Source organism: Scyliorhinus torazame, chromosome 5, assembly GCF_047496885.1.
Source record: "Scyliorhinus torazame isolate Kashiwa2021f chromosome 5, sScyTor2.1, whole genome shotgun sequence".
Classification (NCBI taxonomy): domain Eukaryota; kingdom Metazoa; phylum Chordata; class Chondrichthyes; order Carcharhiniformes; family Scyliorhinidae; genus Scyliorhinus; species Scyliorhinus torazame.
This window is the reverse complement of record NC_092711.1, coordinates 170,640,201-170,663,674: the sequence shown is the minus strand read 5'-3', so window position 1 is coordinate 170,663,674 and position 23,474 is coordinate 170,640,201. Positions and strand designations below refer to the sequence as shown.

Sequence of the window (23,474 nt, the reverse complement as noted above, 5' to 3'; positions counted from 1 at the left end):
TAGGGGCTTTTCACAGTACCTTCATTTGAAGCCTACCAGTGACAATAAGCGATTTTCATTTCATATCATTTCAGCATTACTTGAGTGCAACAATAGCTGGGAATCCACTAAGGGTTAATCCAGATCATACACTTTAATTTCTTAGGTTTCACATCTGCAAGGTCAGTGATGTCAACTAGCTAAAAGGCCCCATTGTATCGTAAGAACTGGTGCTGCTATCCTAAGAACGAGTAGTCCAGTTTCTGTGGTAACAGCCAGTCTAGGGTGATAATGTCTTAATGAAAACTGTGTTTTTCAATTAATGTTAGATGCAGGTGTGGATAATTTGGAAACTTGGCAAGCGATGGAATGGAAAATTTGCACCAGTACATTTAAATACAATATCTCTTAAATTGAGGGACAGGCATTTTGGCCGAATTGAGTAATTATAAATTAGTTAAAGCCAATCAGAAGTAAAAAGAAGGCGAGACATTAAGATAACAATATCCTTAAAAATCACTTGCCGGGATGGAAAAACGCATCCTGGGATCACCCCATCTATATTTCTGAAACCTATTTCCTTTGCTGCTTGCTTTTACCACTCACCGTCTTTATTTTGCTTAAATTACTTAGTTATTTCATCCTGTGTATTATGATTTGAAGAATTACTATGATCTGTAATTGAATGAAAACTCACTACTGTATTTGCTAAAGACAATCAATCTGACTAGCTTGCTACAGGGCTAGTTGAAAACTTTCTAAATTTTGTATTGAAAACATGTTTACCAGTGGCACAAGCTGACAAATAAAGTCCAAGTGGACTTTGCCAAAAAGCACAGACTTGACCTCTGTTATTTGGGAACTGAGAAGGGATAACGGATATCCAGGATTCCGAATAGACACACAGATCCATCAGAGTGTGGGTGAGATTAAATGTCAAAAATATCCTGCAACAAAAGGCAAAGGGAGAGGTAATGGTTGTAGTAAAGAAACAAAGCATTGGTCCAGAGTAAGTGTTAATGGCAGAATAAAGGACAACTCTGCCTGGAAGCAAAAAACATGAAAACAAGATGCAGACTGGCACTCGGCAAAAAAACAAATCAAAATGGAGGAGAGAGTTCAGGGTGTGAAGTTGTTGAACTCAATATTGAGTCCTGAAGGCTGTTAAGTGCCTCATCGGAAGATGAGGGGCTGTTGGTCCAGCTTGTGTTGGGCTTCTCCGGAACATTGCAGCAGGTCGAGGACAGAAATGTGAGTCTGGGGGACTTCAGTGACGTATTTAGGAGAGGGGGACACTCAAGTTCTAAATATAGATTTTCAGGTACAACAGACACTTACGGGAACTTCCAAACCCAACAACCTGATTGGTGAAGATACAAACCCACTGAAAATGCCCAGGGAGGGGAAAAAACAAGAAAGGTGCGATTACTCTTCAGATTCTGAGGTGTTGCAGGGCTAGGCAAGTAACAAGGTGGCAAGGGCGGGCTCTCCCTCTCCCCTGCCGACTATATCGTCAGCCATCGGCAACGGCGACCGCATTGTGGTGGCCGGATTGGAGAAACATCACCAAAGCTTGGCGGTGGAATTAAAGAAATTGGTCGAGGAGGCCCCGGCTCATAGCTCTGCAAAATGGAAAAATCTGTGTAAAATCCTGGAAACACGTGGTGCCACCGAGAAAAGCTGGGAACAGCCTCTCCGACCATACTGACTGGATTGTAACAGCCTCTCCGACCATACTGATCGGATCATAACAGCCTCTCCGACCATACTGATTGGATCGTAACAGCCTCTCCGACCATACTGATCGGATCGTAACAGCCTCTCCGACCATACTGATCGGATCGTAACAGCCTCTCCGACCATACTGACCGGATCATAACAGCCTCTCCGACCATACTGATCGGATCGTAACAGCCTCTCCGACCATACTGATCGGACCACATCAATAGAAACCAGCCTGACCTACAAAATTCTAACAGAATTAGACAGGATAGATTCAGAAAGAATGTTCTCGATGGTGAGGGAGTCCAGAACTGGGGGTCATAATTGGAGGATAAGGAGTAAACCTTTTAGGGCTGAGGTGAGGGGAAATTTCCTCACCCAGAGAGTGGGGAATCTTTGCAATTCACTATCACAGAAAATAGTTGAGGCCAAAACGTTGTGTAATTTCAAAAGGAATTAGACAGCTCTTGGGGTAAAGGGATCAATGGATATGGAGGGAAGGCTCAGGTTATTCATAAAATCATAGAATTTATAGTGCAGAAGGAGGCCATTTGGCCCATCGAGTCTGCACCGGCCCTTGGAAAGAGCACCCCACTTAAGCCCACACCTCCAACCTATCCCCGTAACCTCATCTAACCCACCCTCTATCCTCTCTGGCAGACCCACTATTCTGACCTTTTGCCGTCTGGACCTGTTTTCCTGGTCCTCCACTTTCCCTCTTACGCTCCCTTGGGCTGTCACCAACCTTCTCACCTCAGTTTCCAGAGCTCCAATCCTGTCGCTCTGGTCCGAGGGAGCTTTCTCCAACTCCAGGATTGTTTTCCCCTGGGCCTCCACCTTCCTTCCCAGGCCTTCGATGGTTCGCTGCATTGTGTTTGTCGCCTCCGACATCACCTCCTTCATCATTGTGTGGAACTCCGTCCTGAACGCCTCCTTCATGGCTTTTAGCTCCCTTTTCAGCACCATTCTCCATTTGTCCCCCCCGCGTGTGTGTGGGGAGGGGGGGGGGGGGGGGGGGGGGGGGGGGGTAGGGTGTTCAGTTCTCCGGTTTTTTAAACCGGAATTCCCGATAAATTGCCTCTGTTGGATTTGTTTGGGTGGAGAGCCACCTGATGTGCGTTCGCCACCACCAGACGTCTTACCCTTATTGAACTTGATAATCAGCCATGATCGTAATGAATGGTTGAGCAGGCTCGAAGGGCTGAATGGCCAACGCCTGCTTCTATTTTCTATGTATGTTACTGTGTATTCAGCCCACCCAAAGTATGTCTCCCATCAAGAAGGCCAATCTGGAAAAATCCTCCCACACAGGATGTCAACGCAAATTCCACCTGGACAAATGAATGGGAATCATTGGATTTGCAAACAAGTACCTGGTCTCAAACCCAACCCAACAGCTGCCTGCTTTCATCCTTCCCAGGAAAGAGTGTCCACACTTAACAGGTTTAGAACCGGCCAGGGCCCCTGCTTGACCAACCTCCACAGATGGGGCATTAGTACCAGCCCCCTATGCACACATCATACAAGATGGTCCAATCCGCATACTTAGTGGAGGCCTATCCGCACTCAACACAGCAGGACCGGAAGAAACTGCTTGGCTTGGGGACTTTGCATTCGCCAAATAAAATACTGGACCAAAGCTCCTTGTGATGAAGACAATTCCTTCAGATTGATCATCATCACCTTCAGCCTCAGAATTCACTCTGCCATGTGTCACTTTGGGCAGTTCATCTCATAATGATATTTTCAGTCGGACCTGAAACTCCTGTTAATTGTTCCCCAGTCATTCCTGGGGTTCATTCACCTATTAATGCTGTTCCAATTCTGTCTTTTGTTGTGAAATCTGGATCTGCAAAAGATGCTTTCTCCATCATTCACAATCTGTCCAAGTCCAACTGTGCATCATAGACATCCAATAGATCATCTTTCTTGTAAACCTCATCAACAAAACCCTCATGGAAAATCCAAACTTTAATCAGGATCCAACTGACGGGCACCCAGCTCCCAGAATACTTTGCTTCTGATTTTCCTTTTGTTAGGAAGTGAGAATGCCGAGGCCAGACCTTGTTTCCTCCTTGGTGGGGATGTAACCCCTGTCCACATCTCCACTTCATTCTTCCACTGGTCGTATGGCTCAGACTCCGAGAACATCGGCGAGTAATTAGACCCTGACAATTTCCACTTGCTTCAGTTATTTCTCACAAAAACTACTGGGATTGTAAGATTCTGTCTGAAATGTTATTTTCCAACCTTCACCATCCGGCAGGCATTCTGTGTTCCCATGTTATAATCCTGAGAGCTTTATGGTGAAGGAAGAAATTGGAGCCAATCTGTACTTGGTATAGATTTATTCACAGAGTGAAACATTACAGGTAGATACCTCCTGACCCCACTCCACTCCATGTCTGTAAGTGTTTCTTGTTACAGAAAGGAGGGGAATTAATTTAAACAGCCCTGATTTCTCCTCTCACGACTGGTCTGTAAACAGAATGGAGGTTTTGATTCCTGATCTCCCCCTTTATAAGTGGTGGCGTTTTCTTCTTCACCTTTCAGTTTGGTGTGGGCTCGAACCTCCATTAATAATCCAGTCTCAGAGTGGACTCAATCTCTATTTGGTGTGGATTTGTTCACAGAGTGAAATGTTCCATTTATACACCACCTGCCACCACCTGATGTCAGTCAGCGTCTCTTTCTGCTCCTTTAAAACAAACAAGAACATTGACTGGGCAGTGAAACAAAAAACAAATTACCAAAGTAAAGTTATAAAACTTGAAACTAAAATGTTATCTTGTGAGTCAATGATGCAGCCCAACCCCCGCAGTGCCCACTGGGCATGAAGAATGGCTCTTTATATTTGCTCAAGTAACCATCCAATCAATACTGTGGATACTGAAACCCAACAGATACAATTAACACCACAGTCAGAGCATCTAAAATGTCTCTGATCAGTGTGACTGCCCCGGTGTCTCAGCAGCTCAGATGAACAAATAAATCCCTTCCCACACACAGAACAGGTGAATGGCCTATCTCCACTGTGAACTCGCTGGTGTATCTGCAGGTGGGATGACTGAGTGAATCCCTTCCCACACGCAGAGCAAGTAAAAGGCCGCTCCCCGGTGTGAATTCGCTGGTGTGTCTGCAAGGGGTAAGACTGAGCGAATCCCTTCCCACACTCAGAGCAGGAGAACGGCTTTTCCCTGGTGTGAATTCGCTGATGTTTCTTTAGAGTGGATGAATCAATGAATCCCTTCGCACACCGAGAGCAGATGTATGACCTCTCTCCAGTGTGAATTCTCTGATGTAACTTCAGGTTGGATGACTTGGTGAATCCTTTCCCACACTCAAAGCAGGTGAACGGCCTCTCCCGGGTGTGAGTTCGCTGGTGTAACTGAAGGTTAAATAACCGAGCGAATCCCTTCCCACACTCAGGGCAGGTGAACGGCCTCTCCCCAGTGTGGCTGCGTCGATGAATTTCCAGCTCGGATGGGGCTTTGTATCCCTTCCCACAGTTCCCACATTTCCATGGTTTCTCCATTCGGCAGGTGTTTACGTGACTCGCCAGGTTTGGCAATCAGTAGACAGCTTGGCTCACACACAGAACACGTATGGTCTCTCCCTGCTATGAATGGTGTGATGTTTTTTCAGGCTGTTAAGTTATTTCCACAGTCAGTTAACTGGAACACTCTCACTTTGGTGTGTGTCTCAGTGCTATTTCAGTCACACTGATGATTAAAATCTTTTGAAGTAGTCAAAACAAGCATTTCTCCCTTGAGACTCAAAGGCCAATGATATTCAGGCTCTGTGAATCTGGCAGATTTCATAGATTTCATAGAATTTACAGTGCAGAAGGAGGCCATTCGGCCCATCGAGTCTGCACCGGCTCTTGGAAAGAGCACCCTACCCAAGGTCAACACCGCCACCCTTTCCCCATAACCCAGTAACCTCACCCAACACTAAGGGCAATTTTGGACACTAAGGGCAATTTATCAGGCCAATCCAACTAACCCGCACATCTTTGGACTGTGGGAGGAAACCGGAGGAAACCCACGCACACACGGGAGGATGTGCAGACTCCGCACAGACAGTGACCCAAGCCAGAATCGAACCTGGGACCCTGGAGCTGTGAAGCAATTGTGCTATCCACAAGGCTACCGTGCTACCAGATGCTGACATGATGTCTGGTTTGAGATTTCTGTCTGTAAATCCTCCTCTTGAAACATCCTGTAAAAGGAGATTCCAAAATTCATTACTCAGTACAGGATAGAAATTCAGAAAAGACAATTCTGTTTTTTATGGAATATTATTTTCCATCTTGTTTCCCCCAAAACTGTAATTTCCATCCCACAGACACTCCCTCCATTCTAGCCAGACAAATAAACGTGTCAAGCTGTTGGAGCAAAGAATGTCAATGTCTTTAAGAGAGAGAGAGAGACGTGGGCCAAGCTTTCCAGAGTCTGCACCCTCCCTGGATTCACTTCCTTTCCCTTCAGTTGCTGCAAATGACCAATTGAAGGTGAGAATGAGAAAAGAAATGGAAAGGGGAGAAAAGAAAGTGTTTTACTCACAGATGTTGGAGACACAGGAGGAGGTTTCAGTCTGTGTGAAGCTCAATCTTCAGTCACACAAAGCCCGCGCGCTGATTGGCTGGAGGACGAGAGTCCTTCCGGTTCCACAACTCTTTCCAATGGTCTGAACCTCAGAAGGAAGGTCAGGAGGTGGCCTCTCCCATGCACATACGCAACTTCCCCTCTTCCTTGGGACATGCGCAGTCCGGGGCCAGGGGGAGATCACCGAGCTGCTTCTCGCTCTGGCTGGAGCCGTCAGCCGATTTCTTGGAAACCTTTGTCTCGAGGAGGTACAGGGTGAAAACTGGTGGGGGTGGGGCTCCGTGTCCGCGTGCCGAGCCTGCGCACTGAGACCCCAAAACGTCACTGTTGAACAGAGTGATTCTGGGGCTGGTTTAGCATAGGGCTAATTTGCTGGCTTTGAAAGCAGAACAAGGCAGGCCAGCAGCACGGTTCAATTCCCATACCAGCCTCCCGAACAGGCGCCGGAATGTGGCGACTAGGGGCTTTTCACAGTAACTTCATTGAAGCCTACTTGTGACAAGTGATTATTATTATTGGCTGATTCAGGGGTTCTCGTGACGTCACAAAGCGGACGTTGGAGGTGAAACTTCCTCCTGTCTCCAACATCTGTGAGTGAAACTCCTTTCTCCCCCTTTCCATTTCTTTTCTCATTCGGACCTTCAATTGGTCACTTGCAGCAACTGAAGGGAAAGGAAGTGAATCCAGGGAGGGTGCAGACTCTGCAAAGCTTGGCCCAGGTCTCTATCTCTCGCTTAAAGACATTGACATCCTTTGCTCCCTCAGCTTGACACATTTATTTGTCTGGCTAAAATGATGGTCTCTTTCCCAATGTTCACAATTAAAGGCTGGTTTCTCCAGGAGATGGCTGACATTTAAGGGACAGTAAATTAATATGAGACCGACATGTCTAGTATTTTTAAATGGTACAGATTAGATAATTATGGTTCTGTAATAAAATACATTGATTATTATTTATGGTTGTGTAATATTGAACTGTCCCTATTTCTATATTTCCAGTTATCTCTTCCCTCAGAGGGTTGTTAGTCTCTGGCTTTCTCTTCCACAGGGACCAGTGGAGTCTGGGAGTCACTGAATATGTTCAAGGATGAGTTGGATGGATTTTTAATATTTATTTTGTTCTGTTTTTTTAAACTTTTTAAAATAATGAATGCAACAAACTAACAGAAATATTGATGGAAAATGAGTATAGTGTAGAACAACTGATATTGCCGCATAAATACAAGCAACACATTGAGAATTAATTTGTAACAGGATATTTTTGGGACGAGAGCTGCTATGTGAAATGCCAGATCAATTGAACAACCAGTTAACAGGTTAACATAGTGAGTGTGGAAAGAGGGTATGATTATATAAAAACAGAAGGGTAACAATGCACACCCCAAAATATTACAAAACAGACTAACAGCATAGTCAAATTAAAATAACATAGATGACGCAGAATCTCTGTCGTGCAGAAGGAGGCCATTTGCTTCTTCAAGTCTGCACTGACCCTCAGAAAAAGCACTCACCGAGGCAGACTCCCCACCCTATTCCCATAATCCGGTGCATTGATCATCGTCAACCCACCTAACCTAACATCTTTGGACACTAAAGGGCAATTTAGCATGACCAATCCACTTAACCTGCACATCTCTGGACTGTGGGAGGAAACCAGAACACCCGGAGGAAACCCACGCAGGCACAGGGAGAAAGCGCATCTCCACACAGACAGCCACTCAAAGAATCAAACCTGCGACCCTGGCTCTATGCAGCAGCAGTGCTAACCACTGTGCCCTACTCTGGGCTCAGTTGAATTGAATTCACTGATGGAAATCCCTGGAGGAGCAAGTCAGCCAGATTGGAGCACATGTATTTGAGATAGGGGTCTCATAATTGAACAGATGCATCAGACTTAGAATGAAGTACAGACATTAAAAATTCTAATGGGATACATTCCGTAATCAGTCTATGCCAGTTTTGGATAGAGGGAGAACAGACTGGCCTGCTTCCATATCGACCCTGATGGATGTTGGGTCTATCCTAACCAAATTCCGTGTGAACCTAAGATGTGAGGCCAATTGATAAAGCCTGATATTCGGGAGACACAAACCTCCCTGAGCTCCTGGTGATTGGAGCTTAACAAACTTGAGGTGAGGTTTATTTTTGTACTAATCATTCCATTAATTTCCTTAATGACTCTGGTCGACAGCAGTATAGGCAGCATTTGCAGAGGGTACAACAGTCTGGGCAACACATTCATTTTAATGAAGGTGATCCTCCCTCACCATGAAATCGGAAGAGCCGACCACCGGGCAAGGTCCCACCTAATAGTCACCATCAGCTGTGGAAAGATGGCCCCATATAGCTGTCTGAAAGAGGGGGACATTGACATTCCCAGATATTTAAATCCCAAGGGGAGTACCTGATTGGAAACTTAGCAAGAGGAGGGGGCTTACCCTTCAACACACCCCCTCCCCCTCACTGGCCTCTGACACAGTAAAAGTCATCTTATAACCAGAGAAGGCACTAAATCTGTCCACAATCGGGTGCAGCTGGTTAAGATGAACATTTTGCTGTGGTTTTTATTTTTATCTCCGTGCCTAATGGTCTTTTTGCCAAAATTGTTCTTTATGGGGGTGGATAGGTTGGTTTAATTGTTTGTGTGGGCAGATAAGGTGGCAAGGATTAGGAAGACGGTGATTCAGAGAGGGCAACAGTCAGGGGGCTTGGCCCTGCTGAACCTGTTATACTATTATTGGGTGGCGAACGCAGAGTAGGTGTGGGGTTGGAGCAGGGAAACGGAGGCTTTGTAGGCTTCCATTAAAGAGTAGGTGGAGTTAACGGGTTACAGAGATAGGATGGAGACATGGGCTTTTGTAGGGTGCTCTTTCGAAGAGCCGGTGCAGACTCGATGGGCTGAATGACCTTCTGCACTGTAGGGATTCTATGTTCTATAGAAGGGTGTGGGAGGCGGAGATGGAAGGGGGGAATACGGTCTGATCATGGGAGGGGGAACTTCACAACTGTTCACAGGATCCATTGACTGACAGATCAATCCCAGAACAGGGAAAATTACAGGCATGGCGAGGGAACTGGGAACGTTCATGGAGCAGATGGGGGCAGTGGATCCCTGGCGGTTCATGGAGCAGACGGGGCAGTGGATCCCTGGCGGTTCATGGAGTAGACAGGGGCAGTGGATCTTTGGCGATTCTTACACCCGGATGAGAAGGAATTCTCGTTCTTCTCACCAGTACACAAGGTCTACACTCACATCGGCTTCTTTGTTGTGGGGAAATCGGTGCCTCCAGAAATAGCCAGAGCGGAATAATCCATGATTGTAATCTCAGACCACGCTCCACATTACATGGATGTGAGGTTGGAGACGGGCCAAGCCCAATGCCCCACATGGAGGTTGGACACGACGCTCTTGGCCGACAAGGTCTTCTGCCAGAAAACATCACCGGCCATCGGCAAGTACATCACTAACAACCAGAACGGGGAAGTCTCACCTTCCACGTTCTGGGAGGCACTGAAGGCTGTGATTAGGGGAGAAATAATCGCCAAAAGGCTCGTAGAGACAGGGAAGAGAGAGCGGTTAGGCAGCAACTGATCGACTCCATTCTGGAGGTTGACAGACGATACTCCGCGGCCCTAACCATAGAGCTTCTGCTGGAGAGGAAGAAGCTGCAAAAGAACTTTCACCTGCTCCCCACCAGGAAGGCAGTGCACTAACTCCGCAAACACGGGGGACCTTTTATGAGCACGGAGAGGGCTAGCCGCCTGCTGGTTCACCAGCTGAGAAAGAAGGCAGCCAAGAGGGAAATAGTCCAGGTAAAGGATAACAGAGGCAGACGGTATAATAATCTTTATTATTGTCACATGTAGGCTGACATTAACACTGCAATGAAGTTATTGTGAAAATCCCCCAGTCGCCACACTCCGGCGCCTGTTCGGGTACACTGAGGGTGAATTTGGAATTTCCAAATTACTTAACATTATGCCTTTCGGGACCTGTGGGAGGAAACCGGAGCTCCCGGAGGAAACCCACGCAGACATGGGGAGAACGTGCAGACTCCACACAGACAGTGACGGGAATCGAACCTGGGACCCTGGCGCTGTGAAGCAAAAATGCTGACCACTGTGCTACCGTGTCGCCCAACCATAGCCGTCCCGTAGCCCAAGCAAAAAAGGTCAACCAAGCATTTGAGGCCATCTACCGGGGACTGTACGCCTCCGAGGACCCCCTCCTCCCCGGAGAGAGTTTGGAATCTTCTTGGGCTACAAACTCAACCTGGGCAAAAACAAAGATTTCCCGGTGAGGGGGAGGGGCAGAGCTGGAGGGCCTCCCAGTTAAAATAGCCCAAAACAAATCCCGCTACCTGGAGATCCAGGTTTCCCACGAGTGGACACGGATCCACAAGTGGAAGCTGACCAGTCTGGCGGAGGAAGTCAAAAACGACCCACCGAGATGGGATGGACTCCTGCTTTCCCTGGCGGGAAGGATGCAGATGATCAAGGTGAACGTACTGCCCAGGTTCCTCTTCCTGTTTCGATCCTTACCAATCTACATCCCCAAGGCCTTTTTCCATTCAATAGATAAGATGAGTATGGCGTTTGTGCGGAGGGGCAAGAATTCAAAACTCCCTAAAACAGTACTACAATGGAGAAGAAACATGGGAGGCCTGGCCCTCCCGAACTTGCAATACTATCACTGGGCAGCCACGGCCGAAAGAGTGAGGAGATGGGCAAAGGACCCAGACATGGAATGGTTGATGATGGACAAGTCCTCATGTTCAGGAATGACCCTCCGGGCCCTCGCCAGGGCAACACTCCCATCCCCGCCAGCACCAGTCCAGTGGTGGTAGCTACCCTGAGAACCTGGAACCAGATGTGGCAGCATTTCAGTCTGACCGATGTGTCCATCATGGCCCCCATCTGCGGCAACCATAGGTTTGCACCAGCCATTCTCGATGCCACCTTCAAGAGGTGGAGATAGGATGGGGGAACACTGATGGTTAGGGACTTTTACACGGGAAATAGACTAGCGACCTTAGAGGAGCTGATGGAGAGACTGGACCTTCCAAACCGGGATGAGCTCCAGGTCAAAAACTTTCTCCGCAAGGAGACACCAGCATACCCAGGAACCCTGAGAAGCACAATGCAAGAGGAGTTACTGGACGCAGACAGTCTGGGGAAGGGAAACTGTGGGGACCTGTACGGACAACTCTTAATAAGGATGCGCTCCTTACTCGACGAAACCCAGGAAAAATGGGAGGAAGAGCGAGGGACGGAAATAGGGTGGGGTCTCTGGAGCGATGCACTGAACGGGACCAACTCCACCTTCTCCTACGCAAAGCTAAGCTTCATGCAGCTGAATGTTGTGCACAGAGCGCACCTGACAAGAACCCGAATGAGCAGGTTCTTCTCGGAGATGGAGGACAAATGTGAATGGTGCCAGCGGGTCCTGGCAAACCATGCCCACATGTTCTGGGTATGTCCCAGACTTGTCGAATTCTGCACAGACTATTTAGAGGCAATGTCCATGGTTATGAGGGTGGAGCCGTGCCCACAAATGGCAGTCTTCGGGGTATCGGACCAGCCAGAACTATTCATGGGGAAGAGGGTGGACGCCCTTGCCTTTGCTTCTCGAATCGGCCGCTGGAGAATCCTGCTCGGCTGGTGATTAGCAGCACCACCCACAGCTGCGGACTGGCTGGCAGACCTATCGGAATTTCTCCACCTGGAGAAGATCAAGTTCACCGTCCGAGGGTCAGAGGATGGTTCCCACAAAGTGTGGAGGCCATTCACCAACTTGTTCCAGGACCTGTCTGAAGCCAGCGGCCAATGGAACACTGGGGAGGGAGGTGGGCGTACGGGGGCCAACGGGATCACAGGGAGCAGGCAGGAAAAACGGGACGGGGGGGCTACTGGGAAAAGGAGGGAGAGGCCAGAAACCAACTGACACAGAGACCAGAGAGCCGAGAACAAAAACACAAGAAGAGGAACCCCCAAGGGAAGGTTTAAAACAGGACAGGGAGTGCGCGGGGTGGAAGGGGGGAGGCCCATCAATGGGGGGGAAGGGAGGGCACCGTCCACTTGTAAATAACAGATAACTCCCATTGTACAGTGAAGGGCCCAGGAAAGGACCCAGAAACGACGAGTGAAGGGGGCAGAGGGGAGGGACGGGAGATGGGGGGACGGGTGATGGGGTGACCGGCATAAAGGAAATTGACATGCACATTGTAATCGGCAGAGTTACCCTGACTGCTCGGATAGTGTATAATAAGGTTTGCCACAAGTCTGTTACTGGATGAAAAAGAGGTGAAAAAAACTGCCCCACCCAATCCCACCTCAATTTATTTTTTAATGTTTAAAAATATTTTTTTATTAAGGTTTTTTAACAACACAATTCTCCCCCCCCCCCCTCCCCCGGTAACAAAATAACGCAAAATCTCCCTGAGCAAGATATATACATGGCAAGATGGTATATTTACATAGCATGGAGGGTGGGGGGTGTATAAAGCTATCTCCCGCTCGTCCATCCCCTCGAACATTCTCTCGTGTCTTCCCCTCCTCCTCCTCCTCCCCCCCCCCCCCAGGGTTGCTGCTGCTACTGATCGACCTTCTTCTAATGCTCCGCGAGATATTCTAGGAACGGTTGCCACCGCCTGTAAAACCCCTGTGCAGACCCTCTCAAAGCAAACTTAATTCTCTCCAATTTTATGAACCCCGCCATGTCGTTAATCCAGGCGAGGGGGCTTCGTCTCCTTCCACAATAGCAAGACCCTTCGCCGGGCTACTAGGGACGCAAAGGCCAGAATTCCGGCCTCTTTCGCCTCCTGCACTCCCGGCTCATCCACTACTCCAAATATTGCTAGTCCCCAGCTTGGCTTGACCCGGACTTTCACCACCTGGGATATTACTCCCGCCACACCTCTCCAGAACCCCTCCAATGCCGGGCATGACCAAAACATATGGACATGGTTCGCCGGGCTCCCTGAACATCTTTCACATCTATCCTCTACCCCAAAGAACCGACTCAGCCTCGCCCTCGTCAAATGCGCTCTGTGAACCACCTTAAATTGTATCAGACTGAGCCTGGCACACGAGGAGGAGGTATTAACCCCACCCAGGGCATCCGCCCATAGCCCTTCCTCAATCTCCTTCCCCAGCTCCTCCTCCCATTTACCTTTCAATTCTTCTACTAGCGCTTCCCCTCTTTCATCTCTTGGTATATTTCCGACACCTTGCCCTCCCCGACCCATGCCCCCGAGATCACCCTATCTTGAACTTCTTGTGCTGGGAGCAATGGAAATTCCCTCACCTGTCTCCTCACAAAAGCCCTCACCTGCATATATCTAAATGCATTTCCCGGGGGTAATTCAAATTTCTCCTCCAGTGCCCCTAGGCTCGCAAATGTCCAGTCAATGAACAGGTCCCCCATTCTTCCAATCCCCGCCCGATGCCAGCCTTGGAACCCCCCGTCCATCTTCCCCGGGATAAACCGGTGGTTACCCCTGATCGGGGACCACACCGATGCTCCCATTGCACCCCTGTGCCTTCTCCACTGGCCCCAGATCCTTAGTGTTGCCGCCACCACCGGGCTTGTGGTGTATTTTGTCGGCGAGAGCGGCGGCGGTGCCGTTACCAACGTCCCCAGGCTTGTTCCTTTACAGGACGCCATCTCCATCCTCTTCCAGGCCGCCCCCTCTCCCTCCATGACCCACTTGCGGATCATCGCCACGTTTGCTGTCCAGTAGTAACTCTCTAGGTTTGGCAAAGCCAACCCTCCTCGGTCCCTGTTGCGTTCCAAGAACCCTCTCCTAACCCTCTGGGTCTTATTTGCCCACACATACCCCATAATATTCTACCTACTCTCTTGAAAAAGCCCTTGGTGATCACGATGGGGAGGCACTGAAACACCAACAAAAACCTCGGAAGGACCACCATTTTGACCGACTGCACCCTACCCTCCAACAAGAGCGGGAGCATGTCGCATCTTTTAAAATCCTCCTCCATTTGCTCCACCACCCTTGTCAAATTCAGTTTATGTAGGGCCCCCCAACTTCTGGCTATCTGGATCCCCAGATACCGAAAACTCCTCGCCGCCCTCCTCAGCGGTAGGTCCCCTATCCCTCTTTCCTGGTCCCCTGCCTGTAATACAAAAAGCTCACTCTTCTCTACATTAAGCTTGTTGCCCGAGAACTCTCCAAACTCCTTCAGAGTCTGCATGACCTCCACCATCCCCTCCATTGGGTCCGCCACATAGCAGCAGGTCATCCGCATATAGCGATACCCGATGCTCCTCTCCCCTGCGGACTATCCTCCTCCATTTCTGAGACTCCCTAAGTGATATGGCGAAGGGTTCAATCGCCAATGCAAACAACAGGGGGCACCCCTGTCTCGTCCCTCGGTACAGGCGGAGTACTCCGACCTCCGCCGGTTCGTCACTACGCTCGCCACCGGGGCGCTGTAAAGGAGCTTAACCCATCTAATAAATCCTCCCCCGAACCCAAACCTGCGCAATACCTCCCAGAGGTGCTCCCACTCTACTCGGTCAAAGGCTTTTTCCGCGTCCATAGCTGCCACTATCTCCGCCTCTCCCTCCTCCGATGTCATCGTTATCACGTTTAAGAGCCGCCGCACATTGGTATTTAACTGCCTGCCCTTTACGAATCCCGTTTGGTCCTCGTGAATCACCCCCGGGACACAGTCCTCAATCCTAGTGGCCAGTACCTTCGCCAATAGCTTAGCATCCACATTGAGGAGCGAAATTGGCCTGTACGATCCACATTGCAGTGGATCCTCGTCTCGCTTTAGAATCAAGGAGATTATCGCCTCTGACATTGTCTGAGGCAGGGTTCCCTCCTCTCTTGCCTCGTTGAAGGTCCTCACTAGTAGCGGGGCCAGAAGGTCCACATATTTTCTATAGAATTCCACCGGGAACCCGTCCGGCCCCGGGGCCTTCCCCGCCTGCATGCTCCCCAAACCCTTACTCAACTCCTCCAACCCAATTGGTGGCCCCAAACCCACCGCCTCCTGCTCCTCCACCCTCGGGAACCCCAGCTGGTCCAGGAATCGCCTCATCCCCCCCTTCCCCCCCTGGGGGCTGGGATCTGTACAGCTCTTCATAGAAGTCCTTGAATACCTTATTTATTTTTGTTGCACTTCGAACCGTGGCTCCCCGTCCATCTTTGATTTCCCCCTATTTCCCTCGCTGCCGCCCTCTTACGGAGCTGGTGCGCCAGCATCCGACTAGCCTTTTCCCCGTACTCGTAAGTTGCCCCTTGCGCCTTCCTCCACTGTGCCTCCGCCTTGCCCATGGTCAAACTCCGCCTGGAGCCGTCGCCTTTCCCCAAGTAATCTTTCCTCCGGGTCCTCTGCGTATCTCCTGTCCACTCGCAAGATCTCCCCCACTAACCTCTCCCTTTCCATTCCCTCTATCTTCTCCCTATGAGCCCTGATGGAGATCAGCTCTCCCCTGATCACCGCCTTCAATGCCTCGCATACCACCCCCACTCGTACCTCCCCGTTGTCGTTGGCCTCCAAGTACCTTTCAATACACCCCCTCACCTTCCCACACACCACCTCATCGGCCAGCAGTCCCACATCCAGCCGCCACAGCGGGCGTTGGTGCCTCTCCTCTCCCAGCTCCAGTTCCACCCAGTGCGGGGCATGGTCCGAAATGGCTATGGCCGAATACTCCGTCCCCTCCACTCTCGGGATGAGCGCCCTGCCCAGAACAAAGAAATCTATCCGGGAGTAAGCCTTATGCACGTGGGAGAAAAAAGAAAATTCCCTGGCCTGCGGTCTTGCAAACCTCCATGGGTCCACTCCCCATCTGATCCATAAACCCCCTAAGTACCTTGGCCGCCGCCGGCCTCCTTCCCGTCCTTGATCTGGAGCGGTCCAGTGCTGGGTCCAGCACCGTATTGAAGTCCCCTCCCATTATCAGTCCTCCTACCTCCAGGTCCGGAATGCGCCCCAACATGCTCTTCATAAATCCTGCATCATCCCAGTTCAGGGGTGTATACATTTACCAACACTACCCACGTCCCTTGCAACCTACCACTCACCATCACATATCTCCCTCCTTTATCCGCTACGATAGTCTTGGCCTCAAATGACACATGCTTTCCCACCAGAATTGCCACCCCTCTATTTTTTGCGTCCAATCCCGAGGGAGATACCTGTCCTACCCATCCCTTTCTTAACCTGACCTGGTCCGCCACCTTCAGGTGTGTCTCTTGGAGCATTGCCACGTCTGCCTTCAGTCCCTTCAAGTGCGCAAACACTTGAGCCCGCTTCACCGGCCCATTCAGGCCCCTCACATTCCACGTTATCAGCCGGATTGGAGGGACCCCCCCGTCCGACTAGCCATCTCCTTTTCTGGGCCAGTCCCTTGTCCGCGTCTCCCTCACTCTCCAGTCCGTCAGCCGGGGGACCCCCGTCCCAGCCACCTCTTCTGTGTCCCGTTCTCTTTCGGCCAGTGCAGCAGCAACCCCTCCCCCCTCCGCTAGATCCCCGTCTAGCTTTTTTGCTCCCCCCATATCCCTCCCGTAAGTCAGCTGACCCCGGCTTCCCCCGCCATCCCTTTAACCCCCCCCCCGTGTGGGAATCTCCCAATCAATGTACATTCCTTTGTTCCCCTATCCCGCCTTTTATGCCGCGCGCGGGAAAGACAACCCCGTGCCTTCCAAAGCCTGCCCCGCCCCCCATGGTGCAGCTCCTGTCGTGGCCTTGTCCCTCTCCCCCAGCCCATATAGCATTTCCTGCGCGTGGTTGACCCACTATGTACAACAACCATCATACTTCAACCCTCAAACACCCCCCTCCCACACAAACCCTCAATTAGAGTCCAATTTTTCAGCTAGTATAAAGGTCCACGCCTCTTCGGGCGTTTCAAAGTAGTGGTGTTGGCCATTATGTGTAACCCACAGTCGCGCTGGCTGTAACATTCCAAATTTCACTCCTTTCCGATGGAGCACCGCTTTGGCCCGGTTGACACCCGCTCTCGGCTTAGCGACCTCCGCGCTCCAGTCCGGGTATATTCTGATCTCCGCATTGTCCCACTTGCTGCTCCGTTCCTTGGCCCATTTCAGGACCCTCTCTCTGTCTGTAAACCGGTGAAATCTCACCACCATCGCCCTTGGCGGCTCTTTTGCCTTGGGCTTCCTCTCTAGCACTCGGTGCGCCCCATCCAGCTCCAGCAATCCCGGAGGGGGCCTCCGCACCCATCAGCCTCCCGATCATTGTGCCCGCATATGCCGCAGCATCGGCCCCCTCCACTCCTTCTGGGAGACCCAGGATCCTCAAGTTGTTTCTCCTTGATCTGTTCTCCAGGTCTTCGAGTCTTCCCGCCCACGTCTTGTGCAGCGCCTCGTGCCGCTCCACTCTCTCCGCCAGGCCCACGAGCTCGTCATCATTCTCACTCACGTTTTCCTGGATCTCCTGGATCTTCACCTCTTGGGCTTTCTGGGTTGCTCCAAGTTTTTCAACCATTGCCAGTATAGGCGCCACCATCTCCTTATGCAGCTCCTCGAAGCAGCACTTGATGAACTCTTTCATCTCCTCTCTGTCCGTGGGCGCCGCCATTTTGTTTTTTCCTTCTTTTTCTTCTTTCTTCTCCCGCTGCTCCAGGGCTGCTTTTTTTCGCCGTTTCGCTGCGGGTCTGATCCATGCAGGTCTGTAGGGGACTTTCTCCTTCCTTCCCAACGGGTTGGGTTTTTTTTTAAAATGCCGTTGGGGCTCCGTTAGCGGGCCCAAAAGCCCGTTTTCGCGGGAGCTGCCGAATCGCGCGGCTTAGCTCCGCATCGCCGCAACCCGGAAGTCTCCCGCCTCAATTTAAAGTGTTCCTCATAATCCAGATGGATTTCCAGTAATAAAACTATATCAACTTTCTCCTAATGAAATGAGAGGATCTTTTTTCCTTCTGATAGGGTGATGGATGCCCCGTACATTCCCTGAGAAAATTTGCAGATTAACTGCCGCCATTAGTTAGGCGACAGAGAGACAGGAACAGATTTTCACACCACAATCGGGCGTGCGCCATTACCCCTCCTCCAACTCACTTTACACCAGATGCACCAAAGTTTCCCCAAACTGCTCCTTTCACAGATAAAAGCCCCGTCTGTACCAGAGTAGGATAAAGTCAACAACACATAAACCCTCCCATAATAACAAAAATACAAAAGAATCACGACCACAATAGATCCAAGGGGACATTCCTCAATAAGACTGAGGACCCGGAGGATTAACCCCACGGCCCGACTGTCGTTACCCTCAGGATACCTTCTCCAAAATGAGGAGAAGAAAAGTAACTTTTATAAATTGTTTTTACAGGATATTAGAAGAGGAGGAATTACAGACAGAAATCTCAAACGTCACGTCTCGATCTGGCTGAGTCTCTCAATTCCTTGGAACTGAATATCACCGGACTTTGAATCGAGAAGGAGAAATGTTTGTCTTTTCTGTCAGCTTCAAAACATCAGTGTGACTGGAAAAGCCCCGAGACACACACACAGCCGGGTGAGAGTGTTCCAGAGCACTGACTGTGGAAAGAGCTTTAACCAGTTACATAGCCTGAAAAAACATCACACCATTCACAGCGGGAGAGACGTTACACATGTTCTGTGTGTGGACGAGGCTTCAACTGATCGACAAACCTGGAGAGACACGAGGACACCCCCACCCTAGAGAAACGGTGGAAATGTGTCGATTGTGGGAAGGGATTCAGGGCCCCATCTCAGCTGGAAGCTCATCGGCGCAGTCACTCTGGGGAGAGGCCGTTCACCTGCTCTGTGTGTGAGAAGGGATTCATTCGGTTATTTGCCCTGCAGAAACACCAGCGAGTTCACACTGGGGAGAGGCCGTTCACCTGCTCTCAATGTGAGAAGGGATTTGGTGATTCATCCACTCTGCGGATACATCAGCGAGTTCACACTGGGGAGAGGCCGTTCACCTGCTTTCAGTGTGAAAAGGGATTCACTACTTCATCGAGCCTGCAGATTCACCAGCGACTTCACACTGGGGAGAGGCCGTTCATCTGCTCTCAGTGTGAGAAGGGATTCACTCAATCATCCGACCTGCAGAGACACCAGCGAGTTCACACTGAGGAGAGGCCGTTCACCTGCCATCAATGTGAAAAGGGATTTACTCGGTTATCCAGCCTGCTGACACACCAGCGAGTTCACACTGGGGAGAGGCCGTTCACCTGCTCTCAGTGTGATAAGGGATTCACTAGTTCATCGAGCCTGCTGGCACACAAGCGAGTTCACACTGGGGAGAGGCCGTTCACCTGCTCTCAGTGTGAGAAGGGATTCACTCAATCATCCGACCTGCGGAGACATCAGCAAGTTCACACTGAGGAGAGGCCGTTCACCTGCTCTCAGTGTGAGAAGGGATTCACTCAATCATCGGACCTGCGGAGACATCAGCGAGTTCACACTGAGGCGAGGCCGTTCACCTGCTCTCAGTGTGAAAAGGGATTCACTCAGTTATCCCACCTGCAGAGACACCAGCGAGTTCACACTGGGGAGAGGCCGTTCACCTGCTCTTACTGAGAGAAGGGATTCCGATATCCATACACCCTGCAGGAACACTAGCGAGTCCACACCTGGAAGAAGCCATTCACCTGCTCTGAGCAGGGGAGACATTCAATGAACCGTCCCAACTCCGGAGACACGAGCGAGTTAATTCTGGGGAGAGACCATTCATCTGCTCTCAATGTGGGGAGGGGTTTTGTGATTCATCACACCCGTTGTGACTCCAACAAGTTCACAATAAATTACAGATGTTGGCCCCGTTGTTATTGTTTCTGCTCTCACTGACATCCAGGACTGCATTTTGTTCATTCTGACATCTGGTGAATGGTGATGATTGGAGGGTTTCTTTCTGCTGGACTGGTCAGTCTAACACCTCTGCCTCCGGTGGGCTGACCATTTTTGAGCCTCGTTGCGATTATCTGGTTCCAAGTTTGACGAGGAGCACAGAATGAAAAGGTGTTTGCACGTTGGAAGATATTTAGTTCCCAAAGCAGCCATGTTGCCATGAAGATGGGCTATGGTGGTTACAGGGTTCTTTTGTCTAATTTATCTGGGTGTTTCTCGCAGAAGGAAACTGTCATGGTATGAGGGGCAAGTTGTCTGTGGTAGATTGGGAAATTACAATAAACATATCACTGAAAGTGGCAACGCAGGTGGATAAGGAGCTAAGAAGGCAAACGGCATGCTTGTCTTCATTGGTCTGGGCATTGAGTATAAAAATTGGCAAGTCATGCTGCAGCTGTACAGAACCTTAGTTAGGCCACACGTGGACTATTGCCGACAATTCTGGTCACCACATTACCAAAAGGATGTGGAGGCTTTGGAGAGAGTACAGAGGAGGTTTACCAGGATGTTGCCTGGCCTGGAGGGTATTAGCTATGAGGAGAGGTTGGATAAATTCTGATTGTTTTCACTCGAGCGACGGAGGTTGAGGGATGACCTGATAAAAGTTTACAAAATTCTGAGTGGCACGGAAGGAGTGGATAGTCAGAAGCTTTTTGCCAGGTTGGAAAAGTGAATTACCGGGTGACATAGGTTTAAGGTGCGAGGGGCAAAGTTTAGCCGAGATGTGCGAGGGAGGTTTTTTTACACAGAGGGCGGTGAGTGCCTGGAACTCGCTGCCGGAGGAGGTGGTGGAAGCAGGTACGATAGTGACGTTTAAGAGGCATCTTGGCGAATCCATGAATAGGATGGAAATAGACGGATATAGACCCTGGAAGCACAGAAGGTTTTAGTTTAGACAGACATCATGATCCAAGCAGGCTTGGTGGGCCGAAGGGCCTGTTCCTGTGCTGTACTGTCTTTTGTTCTTTGTTGTTCTATGTATGAAGATAGACAATAGACAAACAGGCAACTACTAGCATTTTATTTACATAAAATATAGATTCCTTTAAGAAGCAAAAATTAAACAGCAAAAGTGAAGCTATCGTGGCGAACAAGAAAAGTTAAAGATTCCATTAGATCAATGGAGGAGACAATTTTGTAGTGAGCCTGAGGATTGGGAACTTGTTTTAGAATTCAGCAAAGGACCAAGAAACTGATAAAGAGAAAATAGAATATGACAGCAAACTGGGGAGAACTGGAAAAGCTCCTATAGGAATGTGAAAAGGAAAAGATTAGCAAAGACCAATGTGGGTCCATTCCAGGCAGAGACAGGAAAGTTTATAATGGGGAATAAGGAAATGGCAGAGAAACTAAACAATGTGTGTCTGTCTTCACAGAGAAAGATACAAAAATTGTCCCCAAAACACGAGGGAACCAAGGGACTAGTGAGCACGAGGAACTGAAAGAGATTAGTATTAGTGAAAAAGCAGCACTGGAGAAATTAATGTGGTTGAAAGTTAATAAATCCCCAAAAGCTGCTGCTCTCCATCCCAGAGTGTTGAAAGAGGTGGCTGTGGAGATAGTGGATACATTGGTGATCATCTTTCAAAATGCTATAGATTCTGGAATGGTTCCTGCAGATTGGAAGGTGGTAAATTAAACCCCAATATTTAAGGAGAGAGAGAGAAAACGGGGAACCATAGACCCATTAGCCTGACATCAGTAGGAGGGAAAATGCTACAATCTATTATAAAGGATGTGATAGCATACAAATTAGGAGTAGGAGCAGGAGTAGGCCACTTGGCCCCTCGAGCCTGCTCCACCATTCAATAATTTCACGGCTGATATGATTGACACCTCAACTCCACAGAGGCTCCTTAGAAAATAAATCTGGGGAGATAGTAATAATATTCTTTATTAGTTTATAATCTTTATTATTGTCACAAGTAAGCTTACAATATCACTGCAATGAAGTTACTGTGAAAATCCGCTAGTCGCCACACTCCGGCCTGTTCGGGTCACAGAGGGAGAATTCAGAATGTCCAATTTACCTTACAAAGTCTTTTGGGACTTGTGGGAGAGAACCGGAGCACCTGGAGGAAACGCACGCAGTTTTGGGGAGAACGGGCAGACTCCGCACAGACAGTGACCCAAGCCGGGAATTGAACCCAGGTCCCTGGAGCTGTGAAGCAACCGTGCTAACTAATGTGCCTCCATGCTGCGGTGTCAGTTATGGGGAACAAGGAAATAGCAGAGGAATTAAACAGATATTTTGCACCAAGATACTTCGAATATCCCTTTAATACTAAAGAATACGGAGGAAGTAATTAAATACCATCACTGGAGAAGTTGTCTTGGACAAACTAATGGGGATAAGATAAGTCCCCTGGATGGCTGCATCCTCGGATCCTAAAAGAAATGTCTACAGAGATAGTGGATGCATTGATTGTAATTTTCCAAAAATCCTTGGATTCTGGAGAAGTACCAGAGGATTGGAAAACTGCCAATGTGACAACCCCCGATTCAGAATGGGAGGGAGGCCAAAAATGAGACAATATTGGACGATTAGCCTAACATTTATTGTTGAAAAAAATGTTGGAATAAATTATTAGGAAGTAATAACAGCACATTCAGAAAATCTGAAGATATTAAGGCTGAGATAGATTCTTTTTTATAAATGTAAATTTAGGGTTCCCAATTCATTTTTTCCAATTAAGGGGCAATTTAGCGTGGCCAATCCACCTACCCTGCACATCTTTCGGGTTGTGGGGGCGAAACCCACGCAGACACAGGGAGAAAGTGCAAACCCCACACGGACAGTGACCCAGAGCCGGGATTGAACCTGGGACCTCGGCGCCGTGAGGCAGCAGTGCTAAACACTGTGCCACCCTGCTTCCCGGATGAGATAGATTCTTGATCTGTCAGTGAACCGAGGATTACGGGTAAAGGGCAGGAAAGTGAACGTGAGGAATGTTGGTTTCAGCCATGATTCTATTGAAAGGTGGAGCAGGCTGGAAGGGCCGAATGGCCTACTCCTATTCCTTATGGTCTTAGTGTGGTCTTATTTCCACCTACCCCTGATAAACTTTCACCCCCTTGCTTTTCAAGAATCTATCCAACTCTGCCTTCACAATATTCAAAGACTCTGCTTCCACTGCCCTTTGAGGAAGAGAGTTCCAAAGACTCCCAACCCTCTGAGAAAAAAGTTGTCCTCTGCCTTAAATGGGCAAGTTATTACTTTTAAATTGACTCCAATTTCTAGATTGGATTCCACAAGAGGAAACATCCTTTCCACATCCGCCCTGTCAAGGCCCCT

The 23,474-nt window shown here is 49.3% G+C and overlaps 1 protein-coding gene and 2 long non-coding RNA genes across 3 annotated transcripts in view; 2 read left to right on the top strand and 1 right to left on the bottom strand.

The window, feature by feature from the left end:
• Nucleotides 1-23,474, top strand: part of LOC140418036 (uncharacterized) — a 126,266-nt gene that overhangs the window by 68,809 nt on the left and 33,983 nt on the right. The gene's annotated exons all lie outside the window — the stretch shown is intronic.
• On the bottom strand, nucleotides 4,033-6,378 carry LOC140420643 (uncharacterized). The gene is made up of 2 exons (XR_011946491.1): nucleotides 6,267-6,378; nucleotides 4,033-4,399 (listed from the first exon to the last, which is right to left on the bottom strand). It is a non-coding gene; the product is annotated as an uncharacterized lncRNA (long non-coding RNA).
• Nucleotides 6,786-20,096, top strand: LOC140420640 (uncharacterized). The gene is made up of 2 exons (XR_011946488.1): nucleotides 6,786-6,898; nucleotides 18,633-20,096. It is a non-coding gene; the product is annotated as an uncharacterized lncRNA (long non-coding RNA).